The 25,336-nt window shown below is 47.0% G+C and overlaps 1 protein-coding gene across 1 annotated transcript in view; it reads left to right on the forward strand.

Annotated features, from left to right (window-relative positions):
- PEX7 (peroxisomal biogenesis factor 7) overlaps positions 1-25,336 on the forward strand; it is a 1,030,600-nt gene that overhangs the window by 716,383 nt on the left and 288,881 nt on the right. The gene's annotated exons all lie outside the window — the stretch shown is intronic.

A 25,336-nucleotide genomic window follows, 5' to 3' on the forward strand; every position in this document is an offset into this window, starting at 1 on the left:
ACCCTTGGGCCTTGTGCAACCCACCTGCTGCACTATTGATAGCTGCACCACTGAGTACAGCAAAGGGCAGTTTCAAAATCAGTGTACTGAAGTGGAGCCTTAGATATATCAACGAGAATTACATTAGGAGACAAAGAACATATCCTCAAAATGTGTTCTTTATCACTGGCATGATGCCACGATTCTGGATGCCTACCTAGTCTCTGAATGTCTCTGCTTGGATGCCGATACCAAGCTGCTGCTACTGTGTTCGACAATATGAGCTTGTCACACATCCAAAAACTCCATATGGGCGTTTCACGGCACTTAAGCCAATCATGACTCCTTTCCAACCCCCACAGGTGACCCTAATAGCTTGAATTTTACAACCTATGACAACGTGGCCAATATTGAGCAATTCAAAATACAACAGGGCATTGTGAGATATTAGGTTTTTTGTTGAGGGTGGGTCCAATCAAGCCCAGCCACAATCCTGGTCAGGGTGAACCACAAAAGTCACTAAACAAACCTGTTCTTAACCCACTCGTAGCTTGGCACAAAAGCCAAGAGTAAGACCTAACTTCGAGGCAATGGGTAAAGTATTTATGCAGCACTTAAACAGTAATGAAGTGAAAACACAGCACAAGAAAAATCCTTCACCAATTTAGAAAAACAAATGTAATACATTATTTGATAGCAAAATGACAAAATCCAATCAGTAGAATCGAAGATATGCAATCTTGAAGATTTAAGGTAAGTATAGCGCCTAAAACCACAAATCGCCATTCGTGGTTATCTGGTTGCGCGAGACTGGTTGAAAGTCACAAGTTCTGGCCGACGGCGATGGAGCATGGGCTGGAAACAGGGACTGTTTTAGTCCTGCTGAAAAACGTACCTTCTAAAGTCCAGTGCGAAGAGTCCAATTTGCGGTGGATGAGGCCTTGAGAAACAGGGAGAGCATTGCGGATGACTGTCGATGTAGTGCAAAGAGCAGGCCGGGTGTCGCAGATGGTCATTAATGTAGAGCGAAGATCCTGTCGGGCGTTGCAGATGGTTGTTGCTGGAGCTTTGCGCTGGCTGTTACCACGATCTGTTGATGCAGTAGCGCGAAGTGCAGATCTAACATTTCTTGCAGCTGCTGTAGCGTGAAGAGTCGGGTTCATAGGAGCTTCACGTTAGTAGGTGGTGGGGGCAGCAAGATCTTGGCACAAAAGGGCCCATTCGCATTTGAAAAGAGTCTAAATCTTCAGGATTTCTCCTTTTCTACCAGAAGGAACTTAACTGTTACCACACAAAGGGTCTAGGACCTGGGAGGCATCTCTTGGGGTTCAGGAACTCACTCCAGCAGTGGGCAGCAGGGCTCAGACAGGTCCAGTTGCAGGTTCAGGCAGGACCCGTGCAGCAGGTCAGCTCGGCAATTGAAGGGAGACCTCTGGAGTCTGTTGTTTCCCTGTAGTGAAGAGAAGAAGGCCAGTTAACTAGCCCTTGGAGTCACTCAGGTAGCCAGGATGTAGAGAGCAGATCCAGTCTTCCTTCTCAGACAGCAGGGCAGACCGTTGGCACCAGTGCAGTCCTCTGGCAGCAGGGAAGTACTCTTTCTTTAGTATTTCCAGCTCCAGAAGTGTACTTAAGAGTGGGTCCAAGGGCCCTGCTGCTAGCTTGGAAATCGGGGCAGCTTCTAGAGTTTTCCTCCCACCGAGTGTTAGGAATGTCCTGCCTCCCTGTCCTGGTCCCAGTCTGTCTGCTATCACAATAGGCTAGTGTGAAGTTCTTTGTGTGTGAGCTGATTCAGTGTCTTTGAAGTGCAAGTAGGGCTGTGCACAGCTCCGCCACCCGTCCCGCCATGCATGGTCCATCCTGCCAAAAACAAGGCCCTCTATTGTGTGACTGTCTGGGAGGAACACACAAAGGCCAGCTGGCAACTACACCTAGTCATGTGAACCAAGAAACGGACTGCATGCACCAAATTGTTTGGACAAGAAAGTGCTAAGTGACATTCAGAATTTCAGAAGTGTGACTTAAAGTCCAACTTTGCCATTAAAGAAGGTTTGAAATTACAATGCCTCATCAAACATGATATTTCTACCTGCTCCTCTAAACAAAAGTTATCACTTATAAAGTGTAATAAGGTAACCAAATGTTATCCTGTGGGAAAGGAAGAACTTACAATAATGAAAAATTCATTAGAGAGTTTTTCCCTATCAGGAAGCGTGAAACCTACAAGTACATGTCAATTTTTTTTAATCCAATGCACCCTGCCCTATGGGCTGTTTAGGGCATACCCTAGGGCGTACTTCTATGTACAAAAAAGGAGGGTTTAGGCCTTGAAAAAGTTTTTTTTGTCGAGATGGCAGTCTAAAATTGCAGACAGGCTGCAATGGCAGACCTGGGCCATGCTTTAAGGGCTGATTAAGTGGTTGGCATAATACGTGCTTTAGGCCCAATAGTAGTATTTAATTCACAGGACCTGGGTACATGTAGTACCACATTACTAGGTGCTTATAAGTAATTTAAATGTGCCAGTCAGGTGTAAGCCAAGGTTACCATGTTTTAGGGAGCACTTTAGCACTGGTAAAGTGGAAGGTGTCCTAAGGCCAACACAAATTAATTCAGAAAAATAGGAGGGGTGAAGGCAAAAAGTTTGGGAAAGACCACCCTAAAGCTGACAGGTCTAACGTGATGCCCCCAGCTGAAAGTGAGGAGATGTACCCAACCTCCTTGTAGTTCTCTTCCCTAAAGTGAAAGAACCTGGACAGTCTATCAGCATTGTAGTGGTCTGACCCAGGACAGTGTTCCACCGTAAAGTCAATTCCCTTTAGGGAGATGGACCACCTCAACAGCTTGGATTCTCACCCCTCATTTGCATGAGCCATATGAGGGGCCTGTGGTCTGTCTGAACCTCAGAAATGAGCCCTAAACATGTAGGCTCTCAGCTTCTTCAGGGCCCAGACTACAGCAAAGGCTTCTCTCTCAATAGCACTCCACCTCTGTTATCCTGGGAAGTAACCTCCTATTGATGAAGGCTACATGTTGGTCTAAGCCCTTCTCATTCAACTGTTATAACATAGCCCCTATGCCATGCTCTGAGGCATGGTCTGTACAGCAAATTCTCTGGAGAATTCAGGGGCCTTGAGTACAGATGCTGTATACATGGCCTGTTTGAGGATGTCAGAGGTTTTCTGGCAGGCCTCCGTTTAGATCACCTTCTTGGGCTGCTTCTTAGAAGTCAGTTCAGCTAAGGGAGCAACAATGGTGCAATATCCATTAACAACTCCCTGTAATATCTAGTGAGGCCCAGGAAGGCCCTCACTTCTGTTTGGGTTTGGGGGGGGGGGAGTCAGGCCAGAATAGCCTCTATTTAAGCCTGGTGGACCTGCACCTTGCCCCCCCGCCACAAGGTGGCGCAAGTAATCCATAGAACCATGCCCTATCTGGCACCTGCTGACCTTGATAGTCAGGCCTGTCTGTTGCAGAGCCTGAATGCCCTCTTGGAGGTCCTCGGAGCTGCTACAGTAGACAGCTATGTCATCCAAGTAAGCAGCACTCAATGCTTCCTTCCCGGCATGGATTTTGTTCATCAACCTCTGTAAGGTGGCAGGAGTATTCTTTAGTCCACAGGGCATTACCTTAAACTGGAAGTTGCCTTCTGGAGTAGAGAATGCTGACCTCTCTTTTGCCCCCTCATTTAAGCCAATCTGCCAGTATCCTGAAGTGAAGTTAAAAGTGCTCAGGAACTTGGCAACCTCCAACCTGTCTATAAGTTCATCAGTTAGGGAGGTGGGATGTGCATCAGCCAAGAAGACTGAGTTGAGCCCCCTGTACTCTACACAAAACCGGAGTTCTGGGGTGGCGCCCAGTGGGGCGGCATTGGCTACCAGCACCACTGGGCTGGACCAGAGACTACTGGAGTGCTTAATCACTCCCAGCTCCAGCACTTTGGAGACTTCTTCCTTAATGCTGGCCCTCACTTTATCTAACAGCTTGTAAACTTCTTTCTTTGCAGGCATCCTGTCTTCTGTCATGGGTACACAGGTATGTAAGCCCAGTAGAGCGAGAGAACAGAGTGGCAAACGCTTCCAAAAACTGGTAACAGTCCCTCTGCTGCTGTGTGGTCAGGGTAGGAGGGAAGTCAACACCTTCCACTTCTCTCTCTTCCGTCTTTCGCTTTGAATGATAGAAGATCAGTGAGAAGTTCATTCTCCACCTCTACTCCATCATCTGTCACCAAGAGCATGGTGAACTCAGACCTCTCCTCATGTGGCTCATGGTGGTTCACATGGAGTACCCTAAGCGGGATTCTTGGGGTCTGGAGGTTCACCAAGTAGGTGGCCTTCCCCTTTCTCTCCTTCACCTCATAGGGCCCTGCCTAACAGTCTTGGATGACCCTAGGCTCCACTGGCTCCATTACCATCACTTTCTGGTCAGGCAGAAACTTTACCAGAGTGGCCTGGTTATACCAGTTTCATGACCTGCTGGCTGACTTCTAAGTTTCTAAAGGCTAGCATGTACCTAACCACATATGTGGGGTGGGGGGCTTTTTGTGAGCTCGTTCCCACACCTCCTTCAATGGACTGACAAGACTAACAGGGTGTCCATAGAGGGGTTCAAATGGGCTAAACCCAACTACCTTCAGTGACACCTCCCTGTAGGCAAAAAGCAGACATGACGGGAGGACATTCCATTTCCGCCTCATGGGCTCAGGTAGCCCATAATCTTGCCCTTCAGGGTCTTGTTGAATCTTTCAACAAGCCCATTGGTTTGAGGATGATAAGGTGTGGAGAACTTGTAGGTTACTCCACACTCTTCCCATATGGACTTCATGTAGGCTGTCCTATGCCCCTGTCATACTCCACATGGGTAAAAATCTGTATCAGGGCCCTGACCATTGCTGGTGCAGTTACAGACCTCAGAGGAATAGCCTCTGCGTATCTAGTGGTGTGGTCTACCAAACCAGGATAACCCTGTTGCCTAGGGCAGTTTTAGGATCCAGTGGGTCTAACAATGTTGATGCCCACTCTTTCAAAGGGGGTGCCATTGGCAGGTAAGGCATTTAGGGGAGCCTTGAGCTTTCCCCCCTGTTTTCCCATTGGTCTGGCAGGTTGTACATGACCTGCAGATTGTGTCTGAGGCTGCCTTCATTTGAAGCAAATAAAAGTGGGAGGCAAGCATTGCAATTGATTTCTGATATTGCATTGTGTAACCTAACACAATAATTATGTCCTGCTGCCCCCAAATATAAGCATTTTTCTGTGGACCCTTTTAAATGTCAATAGGACTAAGTGACAGGGTTTTATGAGATGAAGGGTAGGATTTTTCAGATTTGGCCCACTTCTGATCATACACGAGTGAGTCATTTCAGTCCCCAGTCTTTCTTCCTGTGATATCCTAGCAACCATTTGGATTCTCCTTGCCAGAATGACTCTGCTTTAATTAATACCCTTAGATAGGGTACTTTTGTATGGGCAGGGCTTGTATGGACAGTTATCCATATTCTCTAAGTATCTGTTTCGACAAGACGACTTTCCTTTACATTGTCTTATCTCTAGCCACTTGTAGTGTTATATGAGATGGCACATTAATTTGAAAGGTGTCCGGAAACTTATATCTTGGAACAGTCATACTCATTTTCTTCCAGTGCAAGACATCTAAAAGGGAATATAGTAGGTGCTGCCAGGAAAAATGGCAAGGTCTTTGTGAAATTAGTATAAATGAACAGGCATGGTCAGTACGATTCAGTGGTCATTTTTGGGGTGTGGTCTCCGGTACTTCAAATGGACCTTTTTGCTTTATGATCAAACTAGGACTAGATTTTGATGGCTGGCTAATCTCAAGGTGATTTTGAAGAGAGCTGGTCTATCCTTACGGGTAAACCCCCTTGAGCCCCCAGGATGGACCGGTGAGTGTAAGCAAGACTCTGAGTATGACATTGAACTGAGATGACCATAGTGTTTGCAGTGGATGATCCCCTAGGATTCATTAACAAGATTCAGATCCTGATGCCCAGTACGTTGAAACAAAGGGTCGTATTTACAGCACCCAATAAATACTGTCTATCCCGGGTGGGGTACATACCGGGTATAGTAAAATCTCCTATTCTGAGTTTGTGCAGGGAAAATGGGGAATTACATGTGAAATCATCAGTGTTTACCACACTGATTCCAAATGTAGTGCATTTCCCACCGAACGCTGGGTTTTGCTGATGAAATCTGTGAGGGTAAAATTGCATGGGAGTGGAGTTTATTTGCAGTTATTACCTCATGTGCTATATACCCCACACCAGAGTAGATACCTCTGTTGGTTGTTACCACACAACTCGGAAATCAAATCCAATCAGACCGATGCTGCCTAATGGATGAGAGGTTGAAAGTCATTCTCGAGATAACAAATATCATGGCTGTCGGATTGGAGGCAGCTTGTTTGTCCAAGGGAAACTCCAATCTCTACTCATTAATAGGGAAAGATCTTTTCAGGTTTCAAAATCTAAGAGCTACTGGTATTTTTTAACAGGACCTCAATATGTGATTTCAGCTTGCTGTTGGAGCTGTCATTGTTTCACATTTTCTTGCAATCTGTGGGGTACATCTACTACTTTAAACTCAGAAATGTTGTCTGTGTCTATGTAGTTTACTTGGACTATGGAAAAACCCTATTTTCAGAGCTTCAGTCAACAATGATGTAGATATTTCAACTTGCGCATCAGTAGCTGATGAATGCTTAGCTATGTATATTACTGCTCAAATATTACTTCTTGGATATCAATCTCACGCCTAACAATATCACTGTGAATTCAACCCTAAACAGGATTTACGCTGTCCACTACAATGTACAATGTATTAGAATATGATAACTTGTGGAGAAGTGTGGCTCAATGGTTAGAGCGGCAGACCCTGATGCAGAGGTCTGGCCCGGACCAGGGTTCAATTCCCGCCTCGGCGGGTCTTGGGCTCAATTTGCCCAGACCCGATAATTCTCGCCTCTGTGCCTATTCTAATCATGGGTCACACTCTGCAACTCTGGGCAATAGCTTGCTTAATCTCCACAACGGCCCCAACAGCGCTAGGATGCCTGGCTTCACCTTGGGGGTGCCCAGGAGTGAGCACTTCACAGGGAAAGGCCAGGAAGGGTTCCACAGCATTATGTGCACAGCGCCTGAGAGACCCTTTCGGGGGTGTGCGGAGCGCTATATAAATGCACTACATTTACATAACTTAATATATCCAGTCCTGACTGACTCCACCTTTGAATGACTTATCGGCAATTCATCCCCGCAGGGCCATGACCAATCACGTTGCCATATGTTCACTACTTGACAGTGTGCGGGTGAGCTTTCTCAAGTGTTGTATCAAATGTTTGAACCCCTCCTCCTCTACCCTTCAACTGATATTAAATTAGCTTTTGAGTCTCTCTGCTAGGACCTGATGTGGTAGCCTTATATTTAAGAATTGTATCTATCTGAAATGGAATAAAAGCCTGCAGGTCAATATAGAGGTTCTTTAAATCTACGCTTTTTATCAATGGTAACTTGTCGTCAAAGACCTGCTATTACATGATTCATGCACCTAGGGTGCAATAACATCCTAGCTGCTGCACGGCACCTGTTCAAAAAATACTTCCAGGCCAAGCTAGAGGCCATTAGCATAGTCGAGTAGGGATCCCACCTATGCTTTGACCCTTTTCGGCAAAGAAGGTCCACAAATTGTGTGATAGTAAGCCTAACTGAATAATTGCTGAAATGTGTGGGACGGGGCGATCTCTTGTGAAAACTATACCCTGATCTCTTGCTGGTGGAGCTAGACTGAAACACAGTTCAAGTGCGACCAGCAAAATGAGGAATTTTAAGCCTATAGAGGGGGCCCAATAATTATAATCTTGGATTTGGAGGTACACCTGTTTATTAGCACCCATCTAGTCTTGAGCATCTACTACTAATTTCCTTCTACTAGAGCCGGCTTCTTGGCTAGCAGTGATTCTAAGTGATGGGTTGAGATGCATGTTCTGTGTTTTCCTTAGTTAGATTGATTTATAAGTAGGGGAAATTTTGTGGCAGTGATATATGTTGTCCTGGATTCTACCTTCAGCCAATGGAGTTTCTATACGACCCAAATGGCCCTGCTTGATGACATTCTGGAAATGAATAGGACAAAATAGAGCATGGTTCTATATAATAGGGACCCGATTCACAGAACTAAGTTAAGACAAAATCCTAAACTTACTACCATTTTGGTATTCACAGATGGCACTTACTCAATTTGGTATTCACAGAAGGCACTTATTCATCAATAAGTAAGTGCCTTCTGTGAATGCCAAAATGAGTAAGTTACTCAAAATGAGTAAGTTACTCATTTTGGTATTCACAGAGGGCAAAATGAGTAAGTGCCTTCTGTGAATACCAAAATGGTAGTAAGTTTAGGATTTTGTCTTAACTTAGTTCTGTGAATCGGGCCCTATGTTATTGGTGAAATAGAATGTGTGTGTTCCATTCTTATTAAACACTTCTTTTCAGTAAGTTGTAAGAGTCTTGGATGTTCTCTAATGTACTGTGCTGTTACAATCGGAGAGGTACTCCATCCAAGGGGTAAAACAATGCATGCACAAATAGCTTCCAATCCATGAGAGGTTGCATAAATTGTTTTCAATCCCTATGGTCTCGGGTTTAGTATACTTTTGTTTGTATTTTAGAAGTTGCCTTTCTGCATCCTCCCATGCCTCCATCTCTCTTACCTAGTTAGTAATAGTAGATGAGTCTGAGATCAGATATCTAATGGCTATGCGTCTAATGGGCCAAGACCATGTCGAGAGTGGTCACTTACTTACTCAAGTAACTTTTTGTTTTGAGTTGCAGTACACAGAGTAGGCATGACTTAGTTGTTAGTTGACTATTGAGGCCAGCAAACAGTACGCATCCGCCTGTTACCTTACGCCAGAATATGCTAACCATCTGACATTACCTAGTTAGGTGCAAAAATGTGGCCTCTGCATGACCGCATTCAGAACATCTGTAACCTGTCTTGGAACTCATTTTATGCGACGTTCACATGGTTCTTTATGAAGGCTCTACATATAATAGACAACTGAGATGCATTTCTTGTGGTGTCACCAGAGTCGGTGTGGGACAGAAAATAAAAGTGGTCTCATAAATGATGTTGATAGCTAAAAATGTGGCCCATGTTTGCAAAGTGGGACCGTTTTGAACTTTTGATGACACGCAGTATAAATGTTTTTCAAGGTATGCAAGACTGCATTGGACTTGAGCTTGCAGCAGACACTTTTTGTTTGAATATTAGGGAAACCAACAGCAAAAACCATAAAGTAGACCACACACTGATCTGTGAGACCAGCCCATCGAGACTGCCTGATTACCCCATAGTCCCGTCCGACCCTGGTTGTCAGTGGGCTCCTTAGTGGCCTTTGCAATGGTTGATTGAAGGACACTGTTGGACATACTGTGTGAGTAGCTTATTTTTAACTTGCTTTGCGTATCTTATATCTCCCTATAACTGGTGGGCTCTACAGCCAACTGCCTGCTGGCAGTTCTCACTTTGATTCTCTTCCAGTTCTTGTGTGGCATGAGGGATTCCTTTGTGGATGTGTATTGCAGAGCTCAGAAAGGGGGACAACTGTGTCAGTGGACGTGCTTCTTTTGAAAGAGTGCCTTCATTCACAGTGAAGTTAGTCGATGTCTGGAAGCGGCTGACCAAATGCCCCATGGTGTATGCTGTAATGGGTGGAAGAAAAATGTAACATACATTGAACTCATTGTTTCTCTGTGTTAGCGCATGAGCTGTAGACAGCACAGCACAGCTCAGAAACAGAGACTCTGACACACAGCTCTATCATGCTAGAGGGAAGACTTTCATGATGTGGCTGTAGGTGTCAACTCAGTAAGAGGCAAAGTACTGCTGTTAATGTCTCTTCAGAGTCAGGATAATGCACTGTCTCCTGTTATACGTTTACAGAATTATAGATGGGTAGCAGTGAATTACAGTCTTTTATTTCACCACGGGCTTCTGAGTGACGTGAACTAGACCGAAGCTCGAGTTGTCTATATCATGCAGAACCTTGAGGTAAAAACAGCTCCGTAATCTACTACCCCCAAAATCATCTGTCCTTACGTAGAGGCATAATAGTGTAGCCATACAAACTGTGGCCTGTGAAAAAATACCTTACCTGACATTCTTTTTTTTTTTTTTTTTGAAAACCTTTATTTCAAAATTCAGGACACAGCTATTCAGCCGACAGCCCGAAGGTTCGGCAGCATTGCAAGTTAGATACAGTGATGTGTCCCCAATGCAGTTCAAAGAGTAATGCAAAAGGTCCAATTTTAAATAAACACAGAAAAAACTAACAACAAACCCCAGCAAGGCAAGGACATTGAGAGCCCATGGCGGAGGCCCCCAGGGGAGGCCGGACCCCACTCGTCTACTAAGTACAAGACTGTGTACGGAGGAAGAAGGGGAACAGTAGAGGCCCAGAACAGTTACTAAAACCAAGCTGTGCTGGAAAGTAGGTCAGGGGGAAAGCTGTTCCTCGGGAGGTTCCAGGTCCGGGGCAAGACATATTCCCCCCCTGTATTGGTTCCACCGCCCCCAGATGGCATGCCACTTCCGGGGGCGACCTCTAGAGCAGTAGACCGTCTTCTCCCTAAACATGCTCCAATCCATGTTTTCCTTCCACGCGGTCAGTGTAGGGGGTCCCGAGGAGCCCCATAGTCGCGCGATATCCCTTTTAGCTACCATGTTACCCAGAGTCACCCATTGGGTCTGCGCCTCATCGAGGTCAGTGGGCCCCCAGACGTTCAGGAGGCAGCACCGCGCCTCCGGCTGTACCACAATGCCCGTCACCTCCCCCATAACTGCATGGACTCTCCTCCAGAACTCCACAATGACACCACATTCCCAAATGATGTGCAGGAAAGTACCCACCATACCACATCCCCTTCTGCACAGGCCGTCCTCCGAGAATCCCATGCGGACCAGCCTTGGCCCCGTCACATACACCCGGTGCAGTATTTTAAGCTGCACCAGCCTCAGACGCGACGGGATCGCAACCTCCTTAGGCGAAGAAACCGCTGACTGCCAGTCCTCATTATCCAACTCAAGACCATCCCTGGTCCACTGTTCTCTCATCCCCAATAGCAAGCCTGCCCGGACGTTTATCAACTTCTTATATATGAGCGAGATCGTGCTCTCGGGCATATGACCATCAAGGACACGGTCCTCAAGGGGAGAGGACTCCGGCACCTTCTCACCCTCAACAAGGACTGATCGGAGGGCGTGACGCAGCTGGATATACCTGAAATACTCTGAGGGCCCTAGCTCAAACTCAGTCTGCAACTCCTCGAAAGACTTCACCCTCCCCTTATGCAGTACATCTCCCACCTTGGATATACCTATCAGATCCCACTTATCAAAGCCCTTCGTGTGCCAGAGTCTTCCCAATCTTTCCGATTCAAACAATGGGGTAGCGAGGGTTAGCCTATCCTTCCAGCCCAACGAGTCAGTCGCCATCTTCCATACGCGCACCGCCACACCTGTGGGCCCCGTGAGGGACGAGTCTAAGGACCGCGAATACAACGCCCTGTAGTAGTTGCCGCCGCGCAGCAGCCACCTATCCATGGCATACCCAGGGCTGAGTGCAGGGCCATAAAACCCATGGTTGATCGCGCTCAGCTGCGTGGCCCAATAGTACCGTCGGATGTCTGGGAGCGCAATGCCCCCATCGTACCATGGGAGCGTCAACTTTGAAATAGCTATTCGCGGCCGCCCATCCCACAGCAACGTCCTTTGGAGGCCTTCGACCTCCCGAAAGTATTTGGCCGGTACCCAGTCCAAGGTGTTCTGGAGAGCGTAGAGGAAGCGGGGAAGAGACATCATTTTAAACAGGGCCGCACGCCCAACGAGGGAGAGCGGCAGCCTCCGCCAACCTTCCACATCTCGCCTCAAGCGTGCCAAGGGGGGGAGCAGATTCCTCTCATAGCGTACAGCAGGATCCATGGATATAAAAATCCCCAAATACACAAAACCCTGCTGGGCAACCTGTATCGAACATGTTCTAGGGATCGGTGGGACCTCGCCACTAAGAACGTACAAGTACGATTTGCCCCAATTAATCACAAGCCCCGAGTTCCCACCGAACGATGCGAGTACGTCACAGACCACTATAAGTGACTTCTTAGGTGAGGCAAGATACAGCAGGATATCATCGGCATAAAGCGAAATACGGTCCTCGTGATCAGGCGACCACCGAAGGCCCCGTATATCCGGGTGCCAACGTATCCACGCAGCCAACGGTTCAAGGGCGAGGGCGAACAACAGAGGCGACAGGGGGCAGCCCTGCCGAGTACCCCTACCAAGCTGAAACGGAGTAGATGCCCGTCCATTCACCACAACATTCGCTAGTGGCCCCTCGTACAGCAACCGAACCCAACTCACAAAACCGCGACCGAAACCAAACTTGGCCAGCACGGCCCATAAATATGCCCACTCCACCGTGTCAAAGGCCATCGTGGCATCAAGAGATGCCACAACAGCCGGTTCACGCAGCGTGCCCGCCCTGGCGATGACGCCATGAAGACGCCTAAGGTTCAATGCTGTATTTCGGTGCGGGATAAAGCCAGATTGATCCGGGTGGACCAAATCGCCAAGTACCCTAATCAAACGGGTAGCCAGGAGTTTGGCCAGAATTTTCGGCTCAGCGTTGAGGAGTGAAATGGGCCGATAGGAGGTGCATCTATCTCGGGGTTTACCCTCTTTATGTATGACCACGATCGACGCCAGCCGCTGGTCCAACGGAAGGATCCCATCCCCCCGGGCCTCCAAAAACATGGCGCGCAGGTGAGGGGCGACCCTATCCGGGAACAGTTTATACAGGTCGATCGGCAGTCCATTCGGTCCAGAGGCCTTACCCGAGTTCAACGCGCGAATCGCCCCCGCCACCTCGTCAACCGTGATGTCACCATCCAAATCGTCCCTATCTATGTCAGAGAGGCAGGGTCAACTCGATATCACGGAGGAGATCAGACGAGTCCTCGGGCGGCCTGTCCGACACAGAGGAATAAACCCTATGAAAATACTCCGCGAAACACTTCACAATCCCCTCAGGTTCCACAATCTGCTCTCCCCCCTCTCCAATCAACTCCGGCACCACTCTATTGACCCGTTCTTTCCTGTCCAACCACGCCAGGAGTTTCCCTGCCTTATCCCCAACGTCATACAGGCGGCCCTGTTGTTCCCTGCTGAGGGTCTTAGCGGCGTTCGTCACCAGGTCCCTATACTCCGCCTGCTTCAGGCAAAGCTCATGCAATGAGGACTCTGTAACCTCCTCCTCCATATCCCCCTCAAGGGCCGCAATCTCCTCCTCCACTTGCCGCACCTCGCCATCTCTCCGATTCTTGGCAGCCACCACCAGGGAGAGGGCTTCCCCCCGAAGCACGGTCTTAAAAGCTTCCCACAGCGACACCGCCGAGTCCACGGTTCCCAGATTGTCCTTAAAGTAATTATCTACCTTCTTTACCAGGGCGCTGCGCATCTTGGGGTCTCGGAAATACCATGGGTTGATGGGGGCCACCCTCCCTCCTCCCTCCCGACCTAGATCCAGCCGGATCCACACTGGCGAGTGATCAGAGATACCGCGTGCCATGTGCCTCGCCTCGGATATCAACGAGGCATGTGCGGCCAGAGTGAGCAGGTAGTCAATCCTGGAGAGGCTACCATGCGCCCCGGAGTGAAACGTGTATTGACTCTGTGTGGGGTGCCGGAGCCTCCAGCAATCTATCAGACCAAATGTATCCAGGAAGTTTGGAAGCCATTTCTGAGCCCCCCCTGTGTCCCTGGGCGGGTATCTATCCAACAGTCCGGAACCCACAGCATTGAAATCCCCTCCCACTACCTGCATTCCCCCCGGGAGAGTCAGCAAAGCCCTGCCCAGTTCAGCAAATGTGGAGGCCTGCAGGGCCGGCGGGACATAAACCGAAACCAAAACCAAAGTCCTTCCTTCCCACCGCCCCGCCACCGCCACAAACCTCCCCCTATCGTCAACAATGGTGGAGTCCACCTCAAAAGGCAACGATGCTCTAACGAGGATGCCCACACCCCTGGACCCAGAAGAGAATCCCGAGTGTGCAATGAATTTATACCCCTTCCTATTCAGGGCATAGCACATATTGCCTATGAGATGCGTCTCCTGCAGCAGGACAACGTCTGGCATTGAGCGTTTCAAAAATTGCAAAACAATCCCCCTCTTGATGCGATCCCCTAAACCATTAACATTCCAGCTTATAACACTTAAGCCTCTACCCCCCATCCTCAAACGGAAAGAGGCCCACCCCACACCCGAGGCGCCACCATGGAACAGCCCTGAGGATAATCATCATGCCTTGCAGAAATAAACCCCCCAACAGCAAACTCAAAATCCCCAAAACTCCCCCCACCCTGCACCCCTGCTGCAGCTTAGAAAGCCCCCCCAACTTGCAGTGTGCCTGTCGCCCTACAAAAACAAAAATCTACAAAAAGTACCCTAAGGGACGAAAAGAGCATCCCTCGTCCTCCCGCAACCCTCCACAGTTACTGCACTCTGTTCAAATCTTTAAGTATGGTTAAATCAAGTCAGGCCGGCTTTGAGATATCAGCCCTGTCCATCCCGGCCACTGTCTCCATGCTCGGCTGTGTCGTCCCCGGTCCGTCGCCGGGGCAAAGCGTCCAGCCATTCGTCGGCCATAACAGGAGAGTCAAAAAAGAATGTCCGATCTTCATGCACCACCCGTAGTCTGGCAGGGAAAAGCATGGCATACTTCAGGTCCAGTTCCCGAAGTCTCCGCTTCACCCCCAGGAAGCTCTGTCTCTGTCTCTGCACATGCTGGGTGAAGTCCGGATAAAAATTCACCGACGCATTCTGGAAGGGGACTGGGCCCGTCACCCTCGAAGCTTGCAGGATAGCGTCCCGATCTCGAAAATGAAAGAGCCGGGCGACAATCGGCCGCGGCGGGGCACCCGCCTTGGGCCGCCCGCCCGGCACCCTATGGGCCCTTTCCACCGCAAAAAACTTTCCAAGGCCCTTAGGCTTCAGATGATTGAGGACCAAATCTTCCACAAGCAGGTCCGTCGAAGCCTCATCCGAGGACTCCGGGACCCCGATGACGCGCACGTTGTTGCGCCTGGACCGGCTCTCGAAGTCCTCCAGCCGGCGGGCGGCGAGGTCACTCTCGGCCCTCAGCTTCCGGACCTCGTTCTGCAAATCCGCGACATCATCAGCGAGGCCCGTGGTCTTGTGGTCCAGGTTCTTAACGCGTTCGTTTGTCTTGCCCAGGTCCGAGCGGATCAAATTGACATCCACCAGGATGGCATCCACCTTATGCGCCAGGGCCTCGAATTGCCTCCCCATCGAGGTCTGCATCCCATCAAGCGCGCCCATGACATCCGGCAGGGATAGCTCCGGTGTCCCAGGCGAGTCCTCCTTCTGGGCATCCGGCGCCTGGCTCGGTCCACTCGGCGATGTTTTCAGGAGGGCGTAGCGGTCCATACTGTTGACTTGGGAATACGTTCCCCGCCTGGTGGACTTAGTCTTCAGCCGATCCCCTTCTGCTTTGCCCGACATAATGGACTCCAGGCAGTCCAATGCAGTGAAGACCGTTCCCTCTCGGAGAGAGGAATAAGGAGTGAGCAGGTCCGCCTTGTGCTGCCAGAGTAGCCCGCCGAGCGTCCTTGGGGTTATAAAGCCACCCAGAGCTCTACAGTGTCCGGGCAGACAAAGGGAACGAAATCGAAAGTGAAAGAGCGAGGGCCTCCGTCCGACAGTTCACACCTCACCAGGCCGTTGTTGATCAACTAGGAGTCGGGCATCCTGCCAACTCTAGCCCCTGGCATCTCCGGGAGTTAGGCCCAATCTTTCGCCAGTCGTAAGTCCGGTTCCCGATGGGCGATCCGACCGCGGGTAGTATCAATCGCCTCCCTGACAACTCAGCAACACGGTGCCATGCATACCATCAGGATTAGAGACAGGATAGTCGACGGAGGGCGCGAGGGTCTCGGGAGCTCTAAGCTCACGCGGCCATCTTGGTCAAGCGCTAGGCTCCTCCCCCCTTACCTGACATTCTTAACCAACCCCACCACCTTCCCTGCCTTCCTTCCCCCTCCTGCAGATGTGCTGTCTGCGTGCATTCAAACAGGACAAACAGCGCTGCACTGAAGGTGCTGTGAGAGCGTCATAGCAGTGCAATACCAGACTTGGAATCTGGTGTAAACGATAGAGGCTTCCTATGGAAGCCATGCATAACAATGCAGCAGTGCTCTGGATATCAGCACCATCCCTGCACATGGGCTGGAAATCATTTCTTTGGACTAGGTAACAGCAGGGGGCAGGGTGGTTTCCCCATCTATTATCCCATCATTTATTTTCTCACACAGGCCTATTTGAGATGTCAACGCCTCTTATGTACCAATAATATAAGGGGAGTACTGTCATATACAATTATTTCCGAGCATTGCGCGCTTTCCATGCAGTGGATTTGCACAAAACTTATGATTGACCCTTTCTTCAGTTCAGAAGAGATTTCCTACTCACACTTCTAGCGGCAGCCGAAGCAAAAAAAAAAAAAAACTGCTACTGATGAGTAACACCACTAACAAGTATGTTGTGTGCGCGTTGCGAAACGGGGCTGCTAATGACATCACGCGCTTCATTGCCCGGCTAACCGAGTGCGCTTCCTCAGGGTCACATTTGAAGGCAAGTCTAATGCGCGCGCACATCGAGGCCAAGCAGCCCGCGCGCCCCGAGCTTGCTTCGTTTAGACTTTATCAAGAAACGCTCCGGATTTGTACGGATTAAACGTCAAATGTGACTCCATGTGACAGGCAGTCTGGCAAAAACACAAGAGCAGTCTCCACCTTCAAAAGTGTTAGGATCATTTTATATTAAACGCTGAAGGGCCATGGGGTGTATCATGTTCTTATGTTTTTTGCGGCTCATAAGGGATGTGGGAACTCGCATGCAGTTAAGGGCACATTACTTTAGGAGAAGGCCTTAGCGCTCCTCCATCCATATAATTTCGGCAAATCTCTGTTGCTAGTGTTTGTTGTCTCAGTCACTGCGTTCTTCAGGGATTGCCCCGTGAGCCGGCGGGAAGTGGTCAACGGGTGCACGGGCTCTTGGCCCTGATCATAATTCGTTTCGCACATTTAATACGAGCATTGCCCAAGGTCCATGGTAAATAATCGCTAACAAGGGCCTGCAGCATAAGTGATGCTGCTTCTTCAAACGTCGGCTGGCAGAAGATGTGGTTAAAACTGTTAATCATTCATGCATTATTTTCCCATCAAAATAAACATAAAAATGTTTCACATGCCTGTATTCTTTTTGGAGGGGGGCAAAAATATACCTTATGAGGAGGGTAGCTGAGAAGGAAAGAAATCGGAAGTAGTGAAATGTATGTTGACAATCCAGCAGCATGACTGACTGCATTATCAGAAGGGTGTATGCTCAGAGGCGCAACTATACCAGAACTTCGGTGGGGGGGGGGGGGGGGGGGGAATGTGGGTTGGGGCTAACACTCGCAGCCAGGGACGATCCTAGCACTGGTCGCACATGGTGCAGCACTCTTTTTTGGTGTGCCTCCCCCCATTTCATCCTTCTCCATTAATTACCTCACTACCACCAACCAACAATGCAGATCATCTCTCTATAGCACATTTCTGACAAGCATTTAATTTTTTATAGCGCTACTCATAGTTTACTCACACTCAGTTTTGTGATCTGCATGGTACACATTCTTTGTAGCAGGCACATTAACCCTCTGCGCTGTGTGGGTAGCAGGAGTGCACGGTGAGCGATGCGACAGTGTGAGAGTAGGGTAAGAGGAGTGACTGCAGGGTGAGTGAGTTGACCATATGAATTTGGGTGCGCATGTAAGAGCAGAGTGGGACGAAAGAATGCATGGTTATTTATGGGCTTGTTTGAGTGAGATTGCAGATTGAGCAGTGAGGGGGACAGGTAAGTGTAGTGTCACATGAGTGCAGGGTAAGTAGTGTGCTTGTGTGACTCCAGGGTGCGGTACAGGGTGAACAGCCCAAGTGCTTTGTGAGTGCAGAGTGATCACTGTGAGTGCAGGGTGAGCGAGCGAATGGTTTGTCTGCATGCTGATCAGTGAGTGCATTGTGATCGCTGTGAGTGCAAGGTGAGTGTGAAAGTGAAAGGTGAGAATGAGGAGTGAGTTGTCTGAATGCAGGGTGCATTCCCAGACACTTGAAGTAACTCAACATGTTATTGACAGCAGTGTAGGGTTTCAGATATAAGTTAAACTATTGCTATTATGGCATAATTCAGGGATCGAGGGTGGGGGAAATAAATAATGTGCTGATTCTGCCACAATCTTCCAGTCTTATGATTAGGGTTGCCACCTCATTATTTTTATTTCCGAGACGGTACAAAAATAAGCAGTCACCTAAAGCCGTATTTTCAGCACTTATCTGTGGATACTTTGAACAGCAAATATAAATAGAAAACACTTTTAATTGCGTTCTAGGGCTGCCTGAATGATCCATGACTGATAATTAAAGAGAACAAAGACAGAAAAGTCACATTACAAATTAATACATACTTTTTTATTTATAACCCTATTTAGTGTCGAGACGAGGTATTTGCAGGCTCTTTAATCAACAAATGATTGGCATTTTTCTTTTGCATTCTCACACTACAGCAGTAAATGTAAAATTCAAATGTAAGGAATAGGCAGAGTGGGGGCCCAGGGGTTACTGGAACCAGAAAGAAATGAAGCCTCGGTTACCAGTTTACAAAGGTATGTACATATGCAAATGGTCTTTAAAGACCTGTTAAAAACTCAGGTGTGCCTTAGATAAGACTCCGGACACTGCCCAGCCGAGCCAACAGCAGCTCGAGTTGCAGCAGCCCGGGCTGAGACACACGACGGAGGTGGCAGAATCCCTTTTAGCCCTATGGACGTTGCGCGCCTGTGTATGCTACAAATGATCGAGGAGAAATTTGCTGAGTAGCTGGTTTAGCAAAGCCAGGGTTTGTTGGTACCATCCTGCACAGCTTCTGTAAGAAATCATCCAGGCGCACACGGTTGCACTAGTAATGTCAACTTGATGGTGCTGTATTTAGCTGACTTCTTACAGCGGCAGTACAATTTCATTCCTCCCAACATTGGACACTGTTGTTCTAATTTTTGGTATTTGATGCAGGGAATACACGGATTGGCTACCTGCAGTGTGCTTTATTTACCACCAAGATTAAGATACTTGTCAAAACTCTTCCAACTCAGCCTCCGGCAAGTATCTGTGCCAAACAGAATATGACAATTTTAATGTTATCATCCGCTGCCATCAGTAGATGCTGGTACCAGCGTGCCACTACCTTCTTCCTGACCCGGGGATCTTGGAGATCTATTTCCATTTACCCTGATTCGGAACCAGACCAACCCTGACTCTAGAGCCACACATTTACATGGTGGATTTTAAACTTGGAAATGAACCCCTCTATCTTGTTATTCCAGTAATCTCAAGTGAGCCTCTGCCCATTGTCCGCCAACTGCCCTTATCTGATGATACCGCTCTGCTTCTAGGTCTCCGCGAGACACTCAAGCAGACACTCCAGAGCTCCTGATACCCAGAAATGATCTGACCTCATACCAAGATCTTGCTGCTGCCTGTCTAACCTTTTAAAAAAATGTTGGATGTTATCGAATAACAAGGTAACTTTGGGTAAAATAGAATTTTTTACTAGGTTAATCTGCCGATATATGGAAAGTAGAAGATTCTGCCATCTTTTTAGCAACTCTCCTATCTCACTGCCCGGCTTTTCAAGATTTACTGCTGCAATTTTCCCTATATCGTGGGGTATTTTTATCCCCAAGTGTCTCGTTTCAGCAACACTTATTATTTCCCCACAGCTCTGGTTCCAGGTCATTATTTCAGTTTTTTCTTCATCAATGTCCTATCCAGCGAACCTACCAAAGTTCCGTGCTTCTGACATGTGATGTGGCAAAGCAGATGTTTCATCTGAGGTATAAACCATTAAATCATGGTCATATAAAGAGATTTTCCTGGATTATACACCCACTTCAAAGGGTTTTATCTCTTCATTTTATCTTAAACTTTGAGCGAAAGGTTCTATGTAAAGATCAAAAAGAATAGGGGAAATGGGACAACCTTGCCTCATCCCTCTTTCTATTCTCACTGGCGACGATGGACTTTCATTCACCAGAATCCGTGCAATTGAAGAACTATAGATCTTTAACAGTGTATCTATCAAGGTTTTACCCATTCCAAAGTGATCTATGACAGCCATGAGATACCGCCAATTAACGCGATCAAATGTCTTGGCGGCATTCAAGGTCATGACCGTAAGTGGGGCCCCTAATGTTGTGGTGAAATCTATTGAGCTTATCAGGGTATGATTAAGTTCTCTCTGCAGAATTCACTTTTGATCCTGGTGTATCAGGTGCCCCACCACTGTATTCACATTGGCTGCTAGGATACTGGTAAAAACGTTATAGTCACAATTAAATAACGAAATTGGGCGGAAAGATTGTCATTGTAAGGGTTTCTTAACGAGCTTCGGAATTACTGCTTCATTCCACAACTCCGGGATTGGCATATCATCTATCAATATAGAGTTAAACAGTTTAACACAGGCTGGAATATTCCAATCCGCAATTGTTGATTAAGTTCACTGGGGATACCCTTTTTAACTTTCTCATTGCTGCCAAGATTTCACTGCAAGTAATTTCTTGACACAAGTATTGTTAATTTTGGACAATTTGTGGGGATGTTTTTCTCAAAGCCAAAGTTCCACTTCCAATTCTTCTTTATTTATTGCAAGATTTTCTGTACATAGTTACTGGAATAATGTATTAAAAGCAGCTTTAATCTTCCTATTCTCTTCGGTTGTCACCCCTGTGTCCTCCCTGATGATCTTCCTAATGAAATTCCGGCTCCTTTCCAGCCTTGATTTCCAAGTTAGCAAATTCCCACAACATTCCCCATTTACAATATCCAGAGAGCTACTGGCTTCCCATTGCTGTAACACATTCTCCTCTGCCTTAACTGTAAACTTTAATTGCAGATCCTCAAGTACTTCTGACATCCCCTTCCTTTCTTTCTCGCTCAATAAATTAGCTTTTAGTACCTCCTCTAATTTTGCTATCTCCTCTTCTAATTGCAAAAGTTGCGCTTTTTCTTCCCTCGCCATTTTACTGATAAGTTTTTGAGAGTTCCCCCTAAACAGCCCTTATACACATTCCAAACTACATGCATGGGTGCTGATGTCTTATTCCAGGAAAACAACTCATCTGTGCCTTGCAGTATCTTTGCTGCTATCTCTGCCTGCAGCAAGATCCTTCTATTAACTATCCACCTCCTAATACCATAAAAATCCATCAGCTCAATTTTTAAAAGCATAGCTGCGTGATCTGACAAATGGATAGGAAGATGTCCTATCCCCACTATTTTCCCCATTTTCTTCCTATCCATGAAAAAGTGGTCTAATCTAGAACAATCACCATTCTTTTTGCTATGAAAAGTGTAAACCCGGTAATTCTCTCTTATTCTACATAGGACATCACACAAATGTACATTTTTTGCCATATCCAGCAAGTGGGCCCTCATCTTTGGGGAACTGATCTGAATCCGTACTGAGGATCTACCAAGATTGTTATCCAGTAAAACATTAAAATGATGGGGGCATTAAAGACAACCAATTAGAGAAGAGTTGAGTCTGAGGGATGATATCATCAGTATTTGGGCCATAATAGCTCACTAAAGTGTAAAGATTATGGTGCACTTTTATTTCATATGTATAGACAATGAGTATGCAGTTCCTAATAGAAAGAAAAAAGACAGATCCTAACTGTTGAATAACCACCAGTATAATGCAGGAGAGTGATCTCCTTGTTGGAAAAAGACTTTTATTGCAGCAATTATCCAGCACCCTCCATCGTGGGCTCCATGCTGAACTTAAAGAATAGGGCTATGCCTTTAGTACTGTGCGATTGATCTGTGGCAACCATATTCTCCACCCATCTTTGTTTTAAAATGAGGTCCCTCCATTCCTGCCTCAAAAGATGGGTTTCCCGGAGCATGATTATTTGGGATTTGTGCTCTTTTAAGTATTGCATGAGTAATAGTTGTCTTTTTTTTTAGCCATAGCCCATTTACATTCCAACAAGGAATTGCTAGAAGCTTTGGCCTTCTTAAATTTCCTTTTCCCTCTCTTTCCGTTCTCATCTTTTACCTCAAGCTCAATGTTCCCACTTGGTGCTTTCCCTATATATCTTTTTACCTGCCACACAACTTTAAAAATAAATCCCCATGGTCCCCACCACATGTGCTTCCTCCCGTGGGAACCGTTCCAACTATATAATTCGACATTCCTGGTGACTATTCGAGCACGTCCCCTTGGCAGTATTAGTAGCATCTTCCTCCTCTTACATTCATTTATGTGGACTCCCCCTTCTTAGCCTGTCCTATGAAGTTGTCTACATCTTCTAGGTCTAAAAAATGATATATCTTATTCCACCACATGACCTTCAGAATAGCTGGAAACCTCAGTTGTACATTTGCTCCCATACTCTTCAACTCCTCCATTCTGTTTACCCATTCCCACTGTCTATCTGGTGTCTCCTTGGAGATATTTGACCTGATCCTAATGGTGGCCCAAACGCTTGCAATGATTTTTCCTTCAAAGCTAAATCCAGAATTTTCTCCTTCATAGTGTTGAGTAAATAATTCACCAGAATCTTTCGCATTTTTTTCCGCCCAGGTTGCATTTTGAAGGAGTCCCTACGCACTCACTGAATTTCGACCTCAGGATTAACCCAAGGTGTCCTCTTGTGGGAATGTGCTTTTTAGTAAATTTATTACAAAGGATTTAATATCCGTCCCCTCCATTCCTTCAGCCACCCCCAGAATTCTAATGTTATTCCTCCTGGCATTATTCTCCATTTTTTAAGGTGTTTCGAATAATACCTTCTCTCTCTGCTTTAAATATACCACCTCTTGGGTGTTCTCTTGTACCACTGTCTGGAGATCTTGCATCTTACATTCCAGATCTTGTGTGCGCTGGGTTAAGCTCTCTATCTTTGCCTCTAGGCTGGAGCAGGTTACTTTCATCTCTTGTTAGTTTGCCTCAGAGATTGGAAAGCGCTTTAATTTCCTATGTTAGTTGACCAAACATTCCCTGGACTGTATCCCACCCTTTAGAGCCACCGCCCCCTGTGCCTATACCCCCAGGTGTTGATATCCCGCCTAAGCCACTACTCTTCTCAGTTACGGTTTCTCCTACAACTAGGTTTGGTTCTTCCACTGTCAAACACAAAAACATATTTTGTGTGGGTACAGCTGGGTGTACTACAAGGATACCTAGATCCCCTGATTCCATGCTTCTTCTTTCAATCGTTATGCCCGCCCCACCCACCTGACTCTTCTGTCCCAGAGTAGTGCTGATTTCTTCATCACCTTCCTCTGAGTCTCTCTCCTTAAATCAGACCTAACTTTAAAGTAAAATTTTAATGAAGGCGTGATTTTAGGAGGTTTAGTGGCTAGGGAACCCTGTTTCTCTTTTGGGAGGGCTGAGGTTCACATTTGTTAACGATTTTCTAGCTTGAGGGTCTGTACCTGAGGGGGTATTACTCCAAGGTCTTATCTGCCTTACTGGTACCTTAACAGGTACTAGGGAACCTCTTCTTCCACTCTACAAATCGTCCTCACCTGCTACCCAAGAGGAGTTGTGGGATCTTAATTTGTACTGGGTGTCAGGCCTGTGCTGCTCCTCAGCCATATCTATGTTTTCCTTCCCTGTTGTCTACGGCCCCCACGTCTGTTTTGCTGAGACAATTGGATGCAAGTTTGAGAACTAGTTTCCAAAGTGGACTTACCCTCAGTCCACTGGCTACCAGTATCCATCAGGGCATGGCTCTAGCTTCCTCCCCTGTTTGCGGTCCACTTCCTACTGAGGGTAATAGCAGGCTGTGTCCTCTGCTTTCCACCTTGCACCACACTGCTCGAGTCCCACTGACATGTGCTGGCTCTGCCAGGGCTGCCCATGTCGCAGCCTCGCAGTGTCAGAACATGCTACGTGGAGATCTCAAAATGCTCCTGCGGCTCTGAACTAGAGCTGCGTTCCCCACGCCACCATTCAGCCAACAGTCATCCCCTAAAAATAGACCCCAGGAAGGCTCAGGAGGGGAGGGGCTTTCTTATCGACCCTTTGTCATGCAAAGAGGTAAGCATTGCTGTTTTACTCAATATCGACACTCCCATTGGTGCGGCTACGACCGGCTACCTTAGCCAGCCTCCATGTTCCCATTCATGTACTTCACAAAACAGTCTTTGTTTGCTGCATTTCAACACTGCTGCTGATATGGGACTGATATCAGTGAACTACAAGGTGAATGCTCATCATGAAATTGTTAGTCAATTTTCGTCATTATTTCATGGCTTAAGAAAACTCAAAACAATTAAAGTAATGTTACAAATAAATGAGGATGTTCATCCTGTTGCTCAAAGACACAGATGAGTTGTGTTTCACTTGCAAGAAGCTGTTGAAAAGGAACTTAATTCATTGCTTAAACATGACATCATTGAATGCTCCACTGGTCCTACACCATGGGTTTCTTCCATTGTAGTAGTGCCTAAAAGAGGCAGTGAAGAAGCTGCACACATTCCCGTTGTCATGAGTCATGCCAGCAAGGCAATTGAGCGAGAGAGGCATCCTGGTCTGCACATTGCTGATATGATAACTTAATTGAATGGTGCGAAGTTCTTCTCCTATCACGACCTAAATATAGGATATCCCCAATTGGAACCTGAAGAAAAATCCAGGTACATTACAACCTTTTCTACACATATTGGCTTGTTTTGGTACATGTGCTTGAGTTTTGGTATATCCTCTGCTGCAGAACGTTTCCAAGACGTCATTCGACGTATCATACAGCCTGTAGTAAATGTATTTTACTATAGTGATGACATTGGTTTTCAGAACTACACAGAAAGAGCATGACAGAGCTCTGATGCAAGTATGTCATTTGCTGAATGATGCAGGTTTAACTCTGCATGCTAACAAATGTGAATTACACAAGAAAAGCTTGAAATTCTTTAGCCATGTCTTTTCTGATAGGAGTATGAAACTTTTTCCAGCTAAAGTATAAGCGTTGTCTACTTCAAATCCCCCACAAGACATTTCTATGTTACAATAATTTCTTGGAATGACCAGCTACTGTTCTAGATACATTCAAGACTTTGCTACGGTCAGTGCACCATTGCGAGAACTAACAAAAAAGAATGTGTCTTTTCATTGGTCACGAGAATGTGAGAACAGCTTCCAAAAAATCAAGCAAGCTATTGATAGT

Source organism: Triturus cristatus, chromosome 6 (genome assembly GCF_964204655.1).
Source record: "Triturus cristatus chromosome 6, aTriCri1.1, whole genome shotgun sequence".
NCBI lineage: Eukaryota > Metazoa > Chordata > Amphibia > Caudata > Salamandridae > Triturus > Triturus cristatus.